Source organism: Chlorocebus sabaeus, chromosome 16 (genome assembly GCF_047675955.1).
Source record: "Chlorocebus sabaeus isolate Y175 chromosome 16, mChlSab1.0.hap1, whole genome shotgun sequence".
NCBI lineage: Eukaryota > Metazoa > Chordata > Mammalia > Primates > Cercopithecidae > Chlorocebus > Chlorocebus sabaeus.
The window spans coordinates 33,811,498-33,831,544 of NC_132919.1; the positions used below are offsets into that span (position 1 = coordinate 33,811,498).

General features: G+C 40.9%; 1 protein-coding gene and 2 pseudogenes across 1 annotated transcript in view; 1 reads left to right on the forward strand and 2 right to left on the reverse strand.

Moving 5' to 3' along the window:
- Positions 1-20,047, reverse strand: part of LOC103242737 (schlafen family member 13) — a 101,358-nt gene that overhangs the window by 79,827 nt on the left and 1,484 nt on the right. The gene's annotated exons all lie outside the window — the stretch shown is intronic.
- On the reverse strand, positions 6,309-8,159 carry LOC103243822 (schlafen family member 11-like; annotated as a pseudogene).
- LOC103243823 (serine/threonine-protein phosphatase 4 regulatory subunit 2 pseudogene) lies at positions 10,057-13,928 on the forward strand (annotated as a pseudogene).

A 20,047-nucleotide genomic window follows, 5' to 3' on the forward strand; every position in this document is an offset into this window, starting at 1 on the left:
TTTCTTTACTCAAATACAAACAAATATTTTCTCCTTTCTTATACAGTAAGCACCTACTTTTTCGACAGTGAATTTTCAGCCATCTTGGACTGAGAGACCCTTAGAGCTACCTGTCCTGAAGCAGAATTCTTGCATCACTTACAGATCAGTATGAGGCTCCCTCCATTACACAAATCTTCTGCTTGCCACAGGCAAACAAAGAACAATTACGTGACATGAGAATAACTTAGCAATATACATTGGACACCTTTCCATATCAATACACAAAGAACTTCCTTATTCTTTTTTTTTTTAACATCTAACATGCTATTTTATGGATGTATTATATTCAACTAGTCCCTATTGATGGACACTTGGGATTTTTCCCCCGATCTTTTGCTGTTATAAATAACCTTGTATCTGAGGGGGGCGGAGCAAGATGGCCGAATAGGAACAGCTCCAGTCTCCAACTCCCAGCGCGAGCGACACAGAAGACCGGTGATTTCTGCATTTTCAACTGAGGTACTGGGTTCATCTCACTGGGGAGTGCCAGACGATCGGTGCTGGTCAGCTGCTGCAGCCCGACCAGCGAGAGCTGAAGCAGGGCGAGGCATTGCCTCACCTGGAAAGCGCAAGGGGGAAGGGAATCCCTTTTCCTAGCCAGGGGAACTGAGACACACAACACCTGGAAAATCGGGTAACTCCCACCCCAATACTGCGCTTTAAGCAAACAGGCACACCAGGAGATCATATCCCACACCTGGCTGAGAGGGTCCCACACCCACGGAGCCTCCCTCATTGCTAGCACAGCAGTCTGTGATCTACCGGCAAGGCAGCAGCGAGGCTGGGGGAGGGGCGCCCGCCATTGCTGAGGCTTAAGTAGGTAAACAAAGCTGCTGGGAAGCTCGAACTGGGTGGAGCTCACAGCAGCTCAAGGAAACCTGCCTGTCTCTGTAGACTCCACCTCTGGGGACAGGGCACAGTAAACAATAACAAACGCAGCAGCTCTGCAGACGCAAACGACTCTGTCTGACAGCTTTGAAGAGAGCAGTGGATCTCCCAACACGGAGGTTGAGATCTGAGAAGGGACAGACTCCCTGCTCAAGTGGGTCCCTGACCCCTGAGTAGCCTAACTGGGAGACATCCCCCACTAGGGGCAGTCTGACACCCCACACCTCACAGGGTGGAGTACACCCCTGAGAGGAAGCTTCCAAAGCAAGAATCAGACAGGTACACTTGCTGTTCAGAAATATTCTATCTTCTGCAGCCTCTGCTGCTGATACCCAGGCAAACAGGGTCTGGAGTGGACCTCAAGCAATCTCCTACAGCTACAACCTACAGCTGAGGATCCTGACTGTTAGAAGGAAAGCTATCAAACAGGAAGGACACCTACACCAAAACCCCATCAGTACATCACCATCATCAAAGACCAGAGGCAGATAAAACCACAAAGATGGGGAAAAAGCAGGGCAGAAAAGCTGGAAATTCAAAAAATAAGAGCGCATCTCCCCCGGCAAAGGAGCGCAGCTCATCGCCAGCAACGCATCAAAGCTGGACGGAGAATGACTTCGACGAGATGAGAGAAGAAGGCTTCAGTCCATCAAATTTCTCAGAGCTAAAGGAGGAATTACGTACCCAGCGCAAAGAAACTAAAAATCTTGAAAAAATAGTGGAAGAATTGATGGCTAGAGTAATTAATGCAGAGAAGCTCACAAACGAAATGAAAGAGACGAAAACCATGGCACGAGAAATATGTGACAAATGCACAAGCTTCAGTAACCGACTTGATCAACTGGAAGAAAGAATGTCAGCGATTGAGGATCAAATGAATGAAATGAAGCGAGAAGAGAAACCAAAAGAAAAAAGAAGAAAAAGAAATGAACAAAGCCTGCAAGAAGTATGGGATTATGTAAAAAGACCAAATCTACGTCTGATTGGGGTGCCTGAAAGTGAGGGGGAAAATGGAACCAAGTTGGAAAACACTCTTCAGGATATCATCCAGGAGAACTTCCCCAACCTAGTAGGGCAGGCCAACATTCAAATCCAGGAAATACAGAGAACGCCACAAAGATACTCCTCGAGAAGAGCAACTCCAAGACACATAATTGCCAGATTCACCAAAGTTGAAATGAAGGAAAAAATCTTAAGGGCAGCCAGAGAGAAAGGTCGGGTTACCCACAAAGGGAAGCCCATCAGACTAACAGCAGATCTCTCGGCAGAAACTCTTCAAGCCAGAAGAGAGTGGGGGCCAATATTCAACATTCTTAAAGAAAAGAATTTTAAACCCAGAATTTTATATCCAGCCAAACTAAGTTTCATAAGTGAAGGAGAAATAAAATCCTTTACAGATAAGCAAATGCTTAGAGATTTTGTCACCACTAGGCCTGCCTTACAAGAGACCCTGAAGGAAGCACTAAACATGGAAAGGAACAACCGGTACCAGCCATTGCAAAAACATGCCAAAATGTAAAGACCATCAAGGCTAGGAAGAAACTGCATCAACTAACGAGCAAAATAACCAGTTAATATCATAATGGCAGGATCAAGTTCACACATAACAATCTTAACCTTAAATGTAAATGGACTAAATGCTCCAATTAAAAGACACAGACTGGCAAACTGGATAAAGAGTCAAGACCCATCAGTCTGCTGTATTCAAGAGACCCATCTCACATGCAGAGACATACATAGGCTCAAAATAAAGGGATGGAGGAAGATTTACCAAGCAAATGGAGAACAAAAAAAAGTGGGGGTTGCAATACTAGTCTCTGATAAAACAGACTTTAAACCATCAAAGATCAAAAGAGACAAAGAAGGCCATTACATAATGGTAAAGGGATCAATTCAACAGGAAGAGCTAACTATCCTAAATATATACGCACCCAATACAGGAGCACCCAGATTCATAAAGCAAGTCCTTAGAGACTTACAAAGAGACTTAGACTCCCATACAATAATAATGGGAGACTTCAACACTCCACTGTCAACATTAGACAGATCAACGAGACAGAAAGTTAACAAGGATATCCAGGAATTGAACTCATCTCTGCAGCAAGCAGACCTAATAGACATCTACAGAACTCTCCACCCCAAATCAACAGAATATACATTCTTCTCAGCACCACATCGTACTTACTCCAAAATTGACCACGTAATTGGAAGTAAAGCACTCCTCAGCAAATGTACAAGAACAGAAATTATAACAAACTGTCTCTCAGACCACAGTGCAATCAAATTAGAACTCAGGACTAAGAAACTCAATCAAAACCGCTCAACTACATGGAAACTGAACAACCAGCTCCTGAATGACTACTGGGTACATAACAAAATGAAGGCAGAAATAAAGATGTTCTTTGAAACCAATGAGAACAAAGATACAACATACCAGAATCTCTGGGACACATTTAAAGCAGTGTGTAGAGGGAAATTTATAGCACTAAATGCCCACAAGAGAAAGCAGGAAAGATCTAAAATTGACACTCTAACATCGCAATTAAAAGAACTAGAGAAGCAAGAGCAAACACATTCGAAAGCTAGCAGAAGGCAAGAAATAACTAAGATCAGAGCAGAACTGAAGGAGATAGAGACACAAAAAACCCTCCAAAAAATCAATGAATCCAGGAGTTGGTTTTTGAAAAGATCAACAAAATTGACAGACCACTAGCAAGACTAATAAAGAAGAAAAGAGAGAAGAATCAAATCGATGCAATTAAAAATGATAAAGGGGATATCACCACTGACCCCACAGAAATACAAACTACCATCAGAGAATACTATAAACACCTCTACGCAAATAAACTGGAAAATCTAGAAGAAATGGATAATTTCCTGGACACTTACACTCTTCCAAGACTAAACCAGGAAGAAGTTGAATCCCTGAATAGACCAATAGTAGGCTCTGAAATTGAGGCAATAATTAATAGCCTACCAACCAAAAAAAGTCCAGGACCAGATGGATTCACAGCTGAATTCTACCAGAGGTACAAGGAGGAGCTGGTACCATTCCTTCTGAAACTATTCCAATCAATACAAAAAGAGGGAATCCTCCCTAACTCATTTTATGAGGCCAACATCATCCTGATACCAAAGCCTGGCAGAGACACAACAAAAAAAGAGAATTTTAGACCAATATCCCTGATGAACATCGATGCAAAAATCCTCAATAAAATACTGGCAAACCGGATTCAGCAGCACATCTAAAAGCTTATCCACCATGATCAAGTGGGTTTCATCCCTGGGATGCAAGGCTGGTTCAACATTCGCAAATCAATAAACATAATCCAGCATATAAACAGAACCAAAGACAAGAACCACATCATTATCTCAATAGATGCAGAAAAGGCTTTTGACAAAATTCAACAGCCCTTCATGCTAAAAACGCTCAATCAATTCGGTATTGATGCAACGTACTCAAAATAATAAGAGCTATTTATGACAAACCCACAGCCAATATCATACTGAATGGGCAAAAACTGGAAAAATTCCCTTTGAAAACTGGCACAAGACAGGGATGCCCTCTCTCACCACTCCTATTCAACATAGTGTTGGAAGTTCTGGCTAGGGCAATCAGGCAAGAGAAAGAAATCAAGGGGATTCAGTTAGGAAAAGAAGAAGTCAAATTGTCCCTGTTTGCAGACGACATGATTGTATATTTAGAAAACCCCATTGTCTCAGCCCAAAATCTCCTTAAGCTGATAAGCAACTTCAGCAAAGTCTCAGGATACAAAATTAATGTGCAAAAATCACAAGCATTCTTATACACCAGTGACAGTCAAACAGAGAGCCAAATCAGGAATGAACTTCCATTCACAATTGCTTCAAAGAGAATAAAATACCTAGGAATCCAACTTACAAGGGATGTAAAGGACCTCTTCAAGGAGAACTACAAACCACTGCTCAGTGAAATCAAAGAGGACACAAACAAATGGAAGAACATACCATGCTCATGGATAGGAAGAATCAATATCATGAAAATGGCCATACTGCCCAAGGTAATTTATAGATTCAATGCCATCCCCATCAAGCTACCAATGAGCTTCTTCACAGAATTGGAAAAAACTGCTTTAAAGTTCATATGGAACCAAAAAAGAGCCCGCATCTCCAAGACAATCCTAAGTCAAAAGAACAAAGCTGGAGGCATCACGCTACCTGACTTCAAACTATACTACAAGGCTACAGTAACCAAAACAGCATGGTACTGGTACCAAAACAGAGATATAGACCAATGGAACAGAACAGAGTCCTCAGAAATAATACCACACATCTACAGCCATCTGATCTTTGACAAACCTGAGAGAAACAAGAAATGGGGAAAGGATTCCCTATTTAATAAATGGTGCTGGGAAAATTGGCTAGCCATAAGTAGAAAGCTGAAACTGGATCCTTTCCTTACTCCTTATACGAAAATTAATTCAAGATGGATTAGAGACTTAAATGTTAGACCTAATACCATAAAAATCCTAGAGGAAAACCTAGGTAGTACCATTCAGGACATAGGCATGGGCAAAGACTTCATGTCTAAAACACCAAAAGCAACGGCAGCAAAAGCCAAAATTGACAAATGGGATCTCATTAAACTAAAGAGCTTCTGCACAGCAAAAGAAACTACCATCAGAGTGAACAGGCAACCTACAGAATGGGAGAAAATTCTTGCAATCTACTCATCTGACAAAGGGCTAATATCCAGAACCTACAAAGAACTCAAACAAATTTACAAGAAAAAAACAAACAACCCCATCCAAAAGTGGGCAAAGGATATGAACAGACATTTCTCAAAAGAAGACATTCATACAGCCAACAGACACATGAAAAAATGCTCATCATCACTGGCCATCAGAGAAATGCAAATCAAAACCACAATGAGATACCATCTCACACCAGTTAGAATGGCGATCATTCAAAAGTCAGGAAACAACAGGTGCTGGAGAGGATGTGGAGAAATAGGAACACTTTTACACTGTTGGTGGGATTGTAAACTAGTTCAACCATTATGGAAAACAGTATGGCGATTCCTCAAGGATCTAGAACTAGATGTACCATATGACCCAGCCATCCCATTACTGGGTATATACCCAAAGGATTATAAATTATGCTGCTATAAAGACACATGCACATGTATGTTTATTGCAGCACTATTCACAATAGCAAAGACTTGGAATCAACCCAAATGTCCATCAGTGACAGATTGGATTAAGAAAATGTGGCACATATACACCATGGAATACTATGCAGCCATAAAAAAGGATGAGTTTGTGTCCTTTGTAGGGACATGGATGCAGCTGGAAACCATCATTCTCAGCAAACTATCACAAGAACAGAAAACCAAACACCGCATGTTCTCACTCATAGGCGGGAACTGAACAATGAGATCACTTGGACTCGGGAAGGGGAACATCACACACCGGGGCCTATCATGGGGAGGGGGGAGAGGGGAGGGATTGCATTGGGAGTTATACCTGATGTAAATGATGAGTTGATGGGTGCAGCACACCAACATGGCACAAGTATACATATGTAGCAAACCTGCACGTTGTGCACATGTACCCTACCACTTGAAGTTTAATAATAATAAATTAATAAATAAATAAATAACCTTGTATATTTGGTATGTATGCAGGCATATGTGTGTGCGTGTGTGTGTGTATTATATAAAATTATATGTTAGTCCTAAAGGGTAAATGTATTTTTTTAATTCCAATAGATATTGCCAAATTGTCTTGCACTCCAATAAAAAGATAGCCTCCCCCAGTGTTTGCAAATGCAGACACATACTCTGGAATTATGTTTTTTACATGTTCTTGGACAGTTTTGGCAGAAAACTGTTTAAACTCTACAAATTGAAATACAGGAAAAGGCAAGATTTCACCATATACCAGATGGTCTTTTTGGAAAACTGAGTCAGCAGGATCCAAGTTATTGAGGTCTTGATGTATAACCTTGAGACCTATAGCAGAAGGTTCTTTCCCCAAGATTTTTGCATTCCTTTTCTTGGTTTTTAGGGAATAGAACGCCTTTCTTGAATCCATGAAAAGCACAGAAGTCCCAGATCTACAGTATAGTGAAGATCTCAGGCTGCAACTGTGGGGCTTGAAGGAACTGTCTTCCGGGAAAGGATCACTACTCCAAGATTTAACAAAAATGTTATAAGACCTTCCTTGTTGCTTGGACTCGACAAAAGCTTGCAAATCTGAAGATGAATAAGCTCTCTCAGAGACTGTAGTAAATCCAGTCCCATCTCCATGAGACACTCATCCTTCTTGGCCATCTGAATCACTCCTCCCCCTGAGTTTAATAAACCACATGCGGCCCACATAACTCACACCCCTTCTTGGTCTTTCTGAGTTTTCTGCAATTTTTTACTATTTACTTCTCCAACAGTCATTTCTCTTACATGGATAACAAGCCTGGGTAAGATAATTCTACCATCAAAGATGATTTATGTTCATTCTGCAAATAAAACGATTAAAACACGAATCTCAGCTAGGCGTTGTGGCTCACACCTATAATTCCAGCACTTTGTGAGGCCAAGGCAAGCAGATCGCTTCAGGTCAGGAGTTCAAGATCAGCCTGGCCAACATGGTAAAACCCTGTCTCCAAGAAAAATACAAAAATTAGCTGGGCATGGTGGTGGGTGCCTGTGGTCCCAGCTACTCAGGAGGCTGAGGAGGAGAATTGCTTGAACCCAGGAGGAGGAGATTACAGTGAGCTGAGATCGCGCCACTGCACTGCAACCTGGTAGATTTTGGCTGGGCACAGTGGCTCACACCTGTAATACTAGCACTTTGGGAGGCCAAGGCAGGCAGATCACTTGAGGTCAGGAGTTCGAGACCAGCCTGGCCAACAGGGTGAAACCCCATCTCTACTAAAAATACAAAAATTAGCCAGGCGTGGTGAATTAGCTGGGCGTGGTGGTGGGCGCCGGTAATCCCAGCTACTTGGGAGGCTGAGGCAGGAGAATCACTTGAACCTGGGAGGTGGAGGTTGCAGTGAGCCAACATCATGCCAGTACACTCCAGCCTGGGCAACAGACAGAAACTTTCTCTCAAAAAAAAAAAAAAGAAGAAGAAGAAGTAGACTGTAGGTAAACACAAAATGCATTTATTAATTTATGCAAAAATATTTACTGAGTTCCTGCTAAGTGCTGGGGGCTGGAGATTCAGCAGCAAATCAAGGGTGGACATACGCCCCACCTCTCAGAGTTTATAGTCTGGAAGGAAATACAGTTGAATAAAACAACTGTAGTAATGCACGATAAGTACTCTGAAAGGGGAAGCACTTAATAGCAACCATCAACCTAATATGAATACGGACACCTTCCAGGAGTAAAAGGCATCTAAGCTAAGATCTAAATTAGCCCAGTAAAGGAATCAGTGATTAGGAGAAGGAATTAAAGCAATGAAATCAGAGTGAATAGTATGTGAGAAGGCCTGAAATCAGCAAAGAAAATAGTGTATTAAAGCAATAAAGAAATACTCAGGCCAGTGCAATGGCTCTCGCCTTTAATCCTAGCACTTTGGGAGGCCAAGGTGGGAGGATCACTTGAGCCAAGGAGTTTGAGACTAGCCTGGACAACATAATAAGACTCCATCTCTAAAAAGTAAAAATTAAAAAATTAGTCAGGAGTGGTGGTGCACGTCTGTAGTCCCAGCTACTCAGGAGGCTGAGGCAGGAGGATCACGTGAGCCTGTGATTGCACCACTGCATTCCAGTCTAGGTGACAGAGAAAGACCCCCTCTTAACAGAAAAGAAAGACAGACAGAGAGAGAAGAAAGAGGAAAGAAAGAAGGAAGGAAGGAAGGAAGGAAGGAAGGAAGGAAGGAAGGAAGGAAGGAAGGAAGGAAGGGGAGAAAGAAAGAAAGAGAAAGAAAGAAGGAAAGACAGAAAGACAGAAGGAAAGACGAAAGAAAGAAAGAAAGAAAGAAAGAAAGAAAGAAAGAAAGAAAGAAAGAAAGAAAGAAAGAAAGAAAGAAAGAAAGAAAGAAAGAAAGGAAGGAAGGAAGGAAGGAAGGAAGGAAGGAAGGAAGGAAGGAAGGAGAAAAAGAAAGAAAGAAAAGGAAAGGAGAGAGAGAGAGAAGGGAGGGAGGGAGGGAGGGAGGGAGGGAAATGCTCAGTCCGGCCAGAACTTAAGAGTGATGGGGGGCCAGGCATGGTGGCTCACATCTGTAATCCCAGCACTTTGGGAGGCTGAGGCAGGCAGATCACCTGAGGTCAGGAGTTAGAGACCAGCCTGGCCAATATGGCAAAACCCTGTCTCTACTAAAAATATAAAAAATTAGCCAGGTGTGGTAGTGGGCTTCTGTAATCCCAGCTACTCGGGAGGCTGGGGCAGGAGACTCGCTTGAACCCGAGAGGTAGAGGTTGCAGTAAGCTGAGACTGTGCCACCGCACTCCAGACTGGGTGACAGAGTGAGACCTTGTCTCAAGAAAAAAAAAAAAAAGCAATAGGTGGCGGGTGGTGACGTGACAGATGGTGAAAGAGGAGGCTAGAGAATTAGAAAAGGGCCACTGCTTACAAGAGTGGAAAACCAAAGAAGAGTTTTAAGGATGGGAGTGGCATGAACACACAGAAGTTTTTAAAAAAACATGTGATGGACGAAAAACAGACCTGTGGTTGCCAAGGGTTATGAGAAAGGGAAGGATACGATTACAAAGGAGTAGCACAAATAAGTTATTTATGGTTATAGAACTGTTCCGTATCCTGACAACATCGCAAGACTTAACAGCTCTAAAAAAATGTGTTAGGTCCAGGTGCCGCGGCTCAGGCCTGTAATCTCAGCACTTTGGTAGGCGGAGGCAGGCGGACCTCTCACAAGGTCAGGAGTTGGAGATCAGCCTGATCAACATGGTGAAACACCATCTCTACTGAAAATACGAAAATTAGCCAAGCGTGGTGGCGCGCGCCTGTAGTCTCAGCTACCCAGGAGGCTGAGGCAGGAGAATCACTTGATCCTGGGAGGTGGAGGTTGCAGTGAGCCGAGATCGTGCCACTGCACTCCATCCTGGGTGACAGAGTGAGACTCTGTCTCAAAAAAAAAAAAAAAAAAAAAGAAAAGAAAAAGAAAAAAGTGTTAAAACTCATAGAACTGTACATCAAAAAAAGTTAATTTTACCGTATTCTAATTTTTTAAGGGGTGGAGGCACATTATTAACCCAGGGTGGAGAACCAATTAAAGAGGAGGAAATCAGTAGGGAGGTTCTGCAGTAATCCTGTGAGTATGATGGTGGCCGGGCCCTGAGTGGTAGCAGTGGGGATGAAAAGAATTGAGCACATCTGAGAGATATTTAGAAATGGTGCTGTGATTGACTAGATAGAAATAGGGAGAAAGGGTTAAAATTTGCCAATAAGTGATACCACTTATTGGCAAAATATCAATGATTATTGAAAGTGGGTAATTCACTAATAAGTATAAGTGGTATAAGTGGGAATTTACTATCCCATTCTCTCTACTTTTGTGTATATTTTTAAAGTTTCCATAAGTTATCAAACTGACCTCATCTATTAAATTTCGGTGGCAGACACACTGGTGTTTATTACATTGTTCTCTTTAATTCTCTGTAAGTTTGAAATAACTCATAACATTAAAAAATAAAAGGGAGGGCTGGTGGTAGCGGCTTGGGGAGGTGCTCGCTCCGCGAGCTCAATGATTTAGGGGTCCCAATTTAAAGGCTATTTAAATTGGGCTATTTAAATAAAGGCTATTTTATTTTCAAACTGAAGAAAGTGATGGATGATTTCAGAACTTCAGCTCCTGAGCCAAGAGGTCCTCCCAACCCTAATGTCCAATATATTGCCTTTGACAAAATGAAGGAAAGAATACTGAAAGTTGTCGCTGGATTTAATGGTATCCCTTTTACTGTTCGGCGACTATATGAATTGTTAACAGATCCAAGGAGAAACTATACAGGAACAGACAAATTTCTTAGAGGAGTAGAAAAGAATGTGATGGTTATTAGCTGTGTTTATCCTTCTTCAGAGAAAAACAATTCCAATACTTTAAATCGAATGAATGGTGTTACCTTTCCTGGAAATTCACCAAGCTATACTGAGAGGTCTAATATAAATGGGCCTGGGACACCCAGGCCACTTAATCGATCAAAGATTTCTTTGTCAGCCCCCGTGACAAGAAATGGCTTGCCTGAGAGCACAGACAGCAAAGAGGCAAATTTGCAGCAAAATGAGGAGAAAAATCACAGTGACTCTTTGACATCTGAATCAGAAGTTTCCTCAGTGAGCCCTTTGAAAAATAAACATCCAGATGAATATGCTGTGGAAGCTGAGGGGCATGAAGTAAAAAGACTCAAGTTTGACAAAGAAGGTGAAGTCGGAGAAACAGTCAGTCAAACAACTTCCAGCGAAATTTCTTCAGTTATGGTAGAAGAAACAGAAGCATCATCATCTCAGGATAAAAACAAAGAAAGCCCTTGTACCCAGCAGCACTGTACAGAAGAGGATGAAGAAGAGGATGAAGAGGAAGAAGAGTCTTTTACGTCATCAAGAGAAATGATCCCAGAAAGAAAAAAATCAAGAAAAAGAATCTGATGATGCCTTAACTGTGAACGAAGAGACTTCTGAGGAAAATAATCAAATGGAGGAATCTGATGTGTCTCAAGCCAAGAAAGATTTACTACATTCGGAAGGTAGTGAAAATGAAGGCCTTGAAAGTAGTGGTTCTTCTGACTGCTGTGAAACAGAAGAATTAGTAGGATCCAATCCCAGTAAAACTGGAGAGATTCTTTCAGAATCATCCATGGAAAATGATGACAAAGCCACAGAAGTTACCGATGAACCAATGGAACAAAACTAACTATTTAGAAACATTTAGATGCAGTATTTTACATATAGTTCTGGTTTTAACACTGTATAAAACTTTTATGTAATAAAGTGGACCTTTAGTTTTACAAAAGAAGCAGGTTGTAAAATGAAGTACTTTATGGATAATTCCTGAAAGAGTTGTACATGTAAGAACTGTGAACATCAGCTCCTCTGGGTTCTGCTTACTTTCCCACTGACTTTTCTTTCTTTCTTTCTTTCTTTCTTTCTTTCTTTCTTTCTTTCTTTCTTTCTTTCTTTCTTTCTTTTTCTTTCTTTCTTTCTTTCTTTCTTTCTTTCTTTCTTTTTCTTTCTTTCTTTCTTTTCTTGGTCTGGGCAAATCAGTGATTTGTGTAGAGATATTTTTTAATTTAGGATTAAAGTTTTGAACCTGGAAGGTAATTATAATTTTGAAAACTTTTTTGAGATTATCACATTTAGTTTATACATATGCAAGAAGCTTTTTGTCTCTTTCTGATAGCTCTAGTAGTTTGCATATTTTGGTCATAGTTTCAACATTTTAACATGTGAATTATAGGGTTTCATGCTGGTTTCCAGATTTTATTGTTTGGCTACATACAATGGAACTTTAAGTCATATATACATACATTATCTATATATAATTAATCTAAGGGGGGAATGTTATATTTTTCTGTTTCTATAAGAGATGAAAACAGTGGATACTTTTTCTATTGGTAATGATTGAGTTCACCTCTTTCAGAAGACATTTTCTTTCTCTTCTGAGTAACTGAAATAAAATCTGGTCCTTATGCTGTAATCCCAGCACTTTGGGAGGCCAAGGCGGGCTGATCATGAGGTCAGGAGATCGAGACCATCCTGGCTAACACAGTGAAACCCCGTCTCTATGAAAAATAAAAAAAAAAATAGCTGGGCGTGGTGGCAGGCACCTGTAGTCCCAGCTACTCGGGAGGCTGAGGCAGGAGAATGGCGTGAACTCAGGAGGTGGAGCTTGCAGTGAGCCAAGATGGTGCCACTGCACTTCAGCCTGGGTGACAGAGCAAGACTCTGTCTCAAAAAAAAAAAAAAATCTGGCCCTTGTGAAACCCTGGAAGTCTTGAGTCTGTTGAATGGAATGTGTAAAACACATTCCAAGAAAGCTGTTCAAACTCAAATTCTTTTGTATACTTCTGAGGTCCCTGAGAAAAAGACTTCATTATTTATGAGAAAATATGCTTTATCTTGGAAACTGTGTTCAAATGTTAGCTTACTATTTTGTAGAATGAATGTTTATGATGCTGATATGAGACCGTGTCAGAAGAACCAAGCAGGTTCCTTGATCTTTTGCTTGCTTTCTGAACATTGTGAATATTACACGTCTTTCTAAATTATTCTAGTGTATGCAAATGTCAATGGTATGAAACACCACTGTACTGGAAGAATTAACATATTACTTTAGTATGCACCTGAACTAAATGACTGAAGCTTTAGGGGTGCATAGAAACCACCATAATTTATATGACATTTTGAAGTGAATTAAATATTTTTGAACATGCTTCTTTGACAGCCAGTGTTATATTTTTCAGATCAACACAAAGCACAATGATTACTCTAAATTCAATATTTTCAAGTGTACATATTTAAAGTCATGGAAGCTGCAACTTCCCTGTCAAAATTACTGGCTGCCAAATTTATACCTGTTTCTTCAGCTGTACCTTTTGATATTTAGAGTTTTAAAATTTCTGTAAAGTAGATTTTGTAGAATGTAATGTGTTCACTGCCTTTGTGAAGCGGTATATCATTGTATAATTTCTGTGTATAAACTGAATGCTTGGCCTTTCAATACAATATTCAAATAAAGCAATAAATATTAATGTTATTTAAAATTTTTAAAAAACCTTTACCTCCAAAAAAATTTGAAGGGGAGTGGGACATAGGCATTTAGAATATTGGCAAGAAAGTAGTTAAACTCTTTGGGAGGCCAAGGCAGGTGGATCACGAGGTCAAGAGATCAAGACTATCCTGGCCAACATGGTGAAACACCGTCTCTACTAAAAATACGAAAAATTAGCCAGGCATGGTGGCAAGCTCCTGTAGTCTCAGCTACTCAGGAGGCTGAGGCAGGAGAATCACTTGAACCTGGGAGGTGGAGGTTGCAGTGAGCTGAGATTGTGCCACTGCACTCCAGCGTGGCGACAGAGTGAGACTCTGTCAATAAAAAGAAAGAAGGAAGAAAGGGAAGGAGGGAGGGGAGGGGTGGGGAGGGAGAGAGAGAGAGAGAGAAGAAAGAAAGAAAGAAAGAAAGAAAGAAAGAAAGAAAGAAAGAAAGAAAGAAAGAAAGAAAGAGAGAGAGAGAGAGAGAGAAAGAAAGAAAGAAAGAAAGAGAAAGAAAAGAGTGAGAGAGAAAGAAAAGAAAGAAGAAAGAAAGAGAAAGAAAGGAAAGAAAGAAAGAAAAGAAAGAAAGAAAGAAAGAAAGAAAGAAAGAAAGAAAGAAAGAAAGAAAGAAAGAAAGAAAGAAAGAAAGAAAGAAAGAGAAAAGAAAGAAAGAGAAAGAAAGAAGGAAAATAGAAGACAGAAGTTAAACTTTTGGACTATACATTCTTAGATGGATAGTGGGGGAAATGAAGATGGTCAAGGGAGGTGGTAAATCTGACAAATGAAGTAAAAGGAAGATCAATGATTCTTAGTCTTTTTTATTTCAAAGAACTTGTATTTGAGAGTGGTTGTGCAAATCAATAAAACTTAGCCGTGCTGTGGTGAGAAGGGGGCTCTTAAGACTCTCAGAATTGTGCCACAACCTGCACAGTCACTATCTCTTTTGCTTGACTATGCATTCGTGCATGCCATGAAAACATTTCATTATTTGATTCAGTCGTGCAGGAAACATTCAGTGAAAGCTCACACTAAACACAGTGCTGTGAGAGATACAAAGAATCTGCCTGCTGGGGACAAGTGGTTTAGGTCACATCAAATTGCCATGACATGGCTTAAACATATGTGGAGAAAAATCCATAGCCCCAAATGCCTATATTGGTTAAAGAGAAAGATAAAAGTAGAGTGAATTGTATCAACATTTACAGAACTTAGAAAAAGAACTAGATCACAGAGGAATACAAAATAATGGGAATAATAAGTGTAAGGGCAGGAGGAAATTGAAAAATCAGAAAGCAATTTATTTGATTAATTAATAAGATTAAAAGTTTTGTTTTTCCTTGTTTTGCTTTTTTGTCTGGTTTTCCATCTTTTTAGACAACTCACTAATGTCTTTATTTTTTTCACTAGCATCTTTATTATTTTTTAAAAATGAACAAATAAAATGGTGGTTGATGCAGGTGTGAAAAGGAAATAGACTTCTAAGCAGGAAATTATGTAGAAGGTGAAATCTTTCACAATCTTACTCATATATCTGTTATGCTCCTTGTAATAAAACTTACAACTGTCTTCTTCTATATTTTATGACCATTAAAACAACCTTGTCAGATTATTTATGCAAAGTGCCATTTGTGACATATAAGCTTTAAAGTCTTAATGTTTATTCCTATGGACATATTCTTTCAAGTATAGCATGCCATTGGTTTCCTTGGATAAAATTTTCATATTGGCAGCCCTCTTCTTTTATTTTATTTATTTATTTATTTATTTTTGAGATGGAGTTTTGCTCTTGTTGCCCAGGCTGGAGTGCAGTGGCGCGATCTCGGTTCACTGCAACCTCCATCTCCCAGGTTCGAGTGAGTCTCCTGCCTTAGCCTCCCAAGTAGTTGGAATTACAGGTGCCCACCACCATGCCTGGCTAATATTTATTTATTTATTTTTAGTAGAGACGGGGTTTCATCATGTTGGCCAGGATCGTCGTGAAATCCTGACCTCAGGTGATCCACTCACCTCGGCCTCCCAAAGTGCTAGGATTATAAGTGTGAGCCACCAGGCCCAGTCTGGCAACTCTCTTCTATATCTAAAATTATTTTGTATGAAATAGAAAATAATAGAAACAAAAATAGAAAAGTCTGAATTATTTTGTATGAAATAGAAACCTCAATAACTGCTCATCTTTTCTTCTCCCTTTAAGACCTAAAGAAAAAAATCACTGCACAGAACACTCTAGTAGATTTCTTCCTCTAAAATAATACCTGAGAAAGATTTGTTTCCATCAAAATATGTATTAAGAAATTTGAAAACATAAATGAATGGTTTTTAAAAATAGGCACAGGCCGGGCACGATGGCTCACGCCTGTAATCCTAACACTTTGGGAGGCTGCGGCAGGTGGATCAACATAGTGAAACCCTGACTCTACTAAAAATACAAAAATTATCTGGGCGTGGTGGCGCGTGCCTGTAATCCCAGCTATTTGGGAGGTTGAGGAAGGAGAATCGCTTGAACCCGGGAGGTGGAGGTTGCGGTGAGCCAAGATGGCACCACTGCACTCCAGCCTACACAAAAGGGGATGAGACTCTATTTCAAAAAAAAAAAAAAAAAGGCACAAAAGGAAAACTTGTTTGATAAAAACTTGATAATGCAGATAAATCAATAACAGAATAAAAAGCATCAGGGACGTTATCAAGAAAAATTTTATAAAGTACCTGGCTCCATTGGGATTATGGGAAAACTTTTTTTAAAACTTCAAAATCAGGCCAGGCACCATGACTCTTACCTACAATCCTCACACTTTGGGACGCCAAGGCAGGCATATCACTTGAGGCCAGGAGTTCAAGACCAGCCTGGCTAACACAGTGAAATCCTCACCCCTATTGAAAATACAAAAATTAGTCAGACATGATGGCAGGTGCCTATAATCCCAGCTACTTGGGAGGCTGAGGCAGGAGAATCGCTAGAATCCGGGAGGCGGAGGTTGCAGTGAGCCAAAATCATGCCACTTCACTCCAGCCTGGGTGACAGAGTGAGACCCTATCTCAAAAACAAAAACAACCCAAAAGACAAAAACAAAAAAAACTTCAAAATCATATAATTATCACATTATTAAATATTGTTTGACACAGAAAAAATGGCAGACTACAACATTCAGTTTTATATATTGTATAAACAATATTATGATAATCAATAACCTTTTCACCCTTATCTCCCTTATCTCTTATCATCTTAATATTACACTCTTTTATAATTTGTAAGCATCAAATAAACAGAATTTTATATTCTGCTTTTATCAATAACACCGCTACAACCCTTCCAAGTTATTACGCTTTTAGTTATAGGTTTCAAAGGCTATATTACATTTCATCAAGAAGATGCTTAATACAATGTTGCATGTAGAAACTATTTTTAAAAGATGCATACTATTTTTAAAAGATGCATATTGGCCGGGCACGGTGGCTCAAGCCTGTAATCCCAGCACTTTGGGAGGCCGAGACCGGTGGATCACGAGGTCAGGAGATCAAGACCATCCTGGCTAACATGGTGAAACCCCGTCTCTACTAAAAAAAATACAAAAAAAAACTAGCCGGGCGAGGTGGTGGGCACCTGTAGTCCCAGCTACTCGGGAGGCTGAGGCAGGAGAATGGCGTAAACCCGGGAGGCGGAGCTTGCAGTGAGCTGAGATCGGGCCACTGCACTCCAGCCTGGGGGACAAAGCGAGACTCTGTCTCAAAAAAAAAAAAAAAAAAAGATGCATATTAATGAACTGGGCACATCTCAATTGTTAAAATTGAAATTGCTCTCAATTCATACTTAAATATAAATAATAGTCATAAATCATTTACTCAACAAATATTTATTGGATATCTATTATTTGCCTACCACTGTGCTAAATCTGGAAGAGACATTGGTGAACAAAACAAACGTGGTCCCTCTTCTTGAGGAGGTAGACAGTAAACAAGTGACTCTTACGGACAAAAGTTTAGAATGTCAGGGGAGCTTAGAGTGGAAACACTGCCCTCACCTGGCAGTTGGATGGGAAATGGGTCCAGAGAAGGATTTCCAGAAAAAGTAACATTTGAACTAGGATCTGAAGAATGCAAATGATGTGAAGAGTTAATTTGGTGAAGAAGGGTGGGAATAATTTTCTAGACAGAAGTAAGACGGAGTATGTCAAGTTCAAAAGACTGACAGCACAGAGCTGGAGGGATAGAGGCAGGAGATGAGGTTGGAACGATGCTCAGGTGTCCGACTGTGCATTGTTCGGTAAGCCACTTTAAGGATTCCTGGCTTTACCCTAAGAGTAATGAGAAGCCAGCCAGACATCATAGCTCACGCCTGTAATCCTAGCACTTTGGGAGGCCGAGGCAGGCAGATCATCTGAGGTCAGGAGTTTGAGACCAGCCTGGTCAACATAGTGAAACCTCATCTCTACTAAAAATAAAAAAATTAGTCAGGCTGCGCTTATAGTCCCAGCTACTTGGAAGGCTGAGGAATGAGAATCGCTTGAACCTGGGAGGTAGAGGTTGCAGGGAGTCGAAATCACGCCACTACTTCCAGCCTGGGCAACAGAAGGAGACTCTGTCTCAAAAGAAAGGGCTGGACATGGTGGCTCACACCTGTAATCCCAGCACTTTGGGAGGCCGAGATGGGCAGATCATGAGGTCAAGAGATGGAGACCATCCTGGCTAACACAGCTAAAAATACAAAAAATTAGCCAGGCATGGTGGCACACACCTGTAGTCCCAGCTACTGGGGAGGCTGAGGCAGGAGAATCGCTTGAACCCGGGAAGCGGAGGTTGCAGTGAGCTGAGATCGTCCCGCTGCACTCCAGCCTGGCAACAGAGCAAGACTCCATCTCAAAAAAAAAAAAAAAAAAAAAAAAAAAAGTAATGGGAAGCCATTGGAGGATGTTAAGCAGGAAGACACAGCATCAGACGAACATTTTTTAAAGTTCTTTCTAGCTGAAGCAGGCTAGAGCAGTCATGGAAAAGACCTTTCAGGATATGATTTCAGCAGCCCAAATGAGAACAGATGGTGGTGTAGACTAAGGTGGTGACAATGGAGAAGTAGGCAGAGTTGAGAGAGATTTAGAATTAAGCCGGCAGAGTTGAGAGAGATTTAGAAGTAAGCCGAGGGGCCTGGCCATTGATGGCAATTCGTGTCTATTATTTTAATTGCTCCTCTTCCATCTCAATCCAATGGATAAGAACCAGAATGGGCCCAGTCACTTGTGGGAGCTGTTTATGAGATACTGCTTCTCACCCCAGATTAAAAAGCATAGCCTAGCCAAACACTGAAAGGGAGAAAGGATCCAAATGTGGAGAGAGAACCTGGATATATGCCAAAGCTTAAGCAGCCAGAAGCAGAAATCTCTACCAAGGCCTGGGATCAAGAATTCTGATATAAGAAGATCAAATCAATCAAGTCTAGATTAAAAACGAAGGGAAGATTGATGCTTGTGCTCCTCATGAGCTGAAAGAGCTAACATTTATTGAGCCAGGAACTGTACCAAAACCTTTACATACATAATCTCATTGATTCCTCACAATAAATACTGTTACCTTTATTTTATCAATGAGGAAGCTGAGGTTGGGGGACATATTCAGAGTCATATGGGTGAGGCTCAAATCCAGGAGTATTTGATTCTAAATGCTAGTGCTTCTAATTAAAACCTAGACTCTCTCTCTCTCTCTTTTTTCTTTTTTTTTTTTTTTCTTTTTTTTTTTTTTTTTTTTTTTAAAGCAACAGGGTCTCGCTGTCATCCAGACTGGAGTGCAGTGGTGCAGTCATAGCTCACTGCAGCCTTCACCTCCTGAACTCAAGTAGTCCTCCCACCTCAGCCTCCCAAGTAGCTGGGACTACAGGTGTATGCCACCATGCCTGGCTAGTTTTTTTGTTTTTCTTTTTGAGACAGATTCTCACTCTGCTGCCCAGGCTTGAAGGCAGAGGTGGGATCTCGGCTCACTGCACCCTCTACCTCCTGGGTTCAAGTGAACCTTCCATCTCAGCCTCCTGAGTAGCTGGAATGACCGGCACGTACCACTACTCCCAGGTAATTTTTGTATTTTTAGTAGAGACAGTGTTTTACCATGTTGGCCAGTCTGGTCTTAAACTCCTGACCTCAAATGATCCACCTTCCTCGGCCTCCCAGAGTGCTGGGATTACAGGCGTGAGCCACCGCACCCAGCCCTGGCTAGTTTTTCTGTTTGTTTGTTTTGTAGAGATGGGGTCTTGCTATGTTACCCAGGCTGTTCTCAAACTTCTGGGCTCAAGCGATCCTCCCACCTTCACCTCCCAAAGTGCTGGGATTACAGGCATAAGCGACCACACCCGACCCAAAATCTAGACTCTTAATCATTGTGCAAACTGGTCTCCCAAATTATTAGGCCTCTTGGAAGACAAGAGAGTTTTCATTACTCTGGTAAGACTAG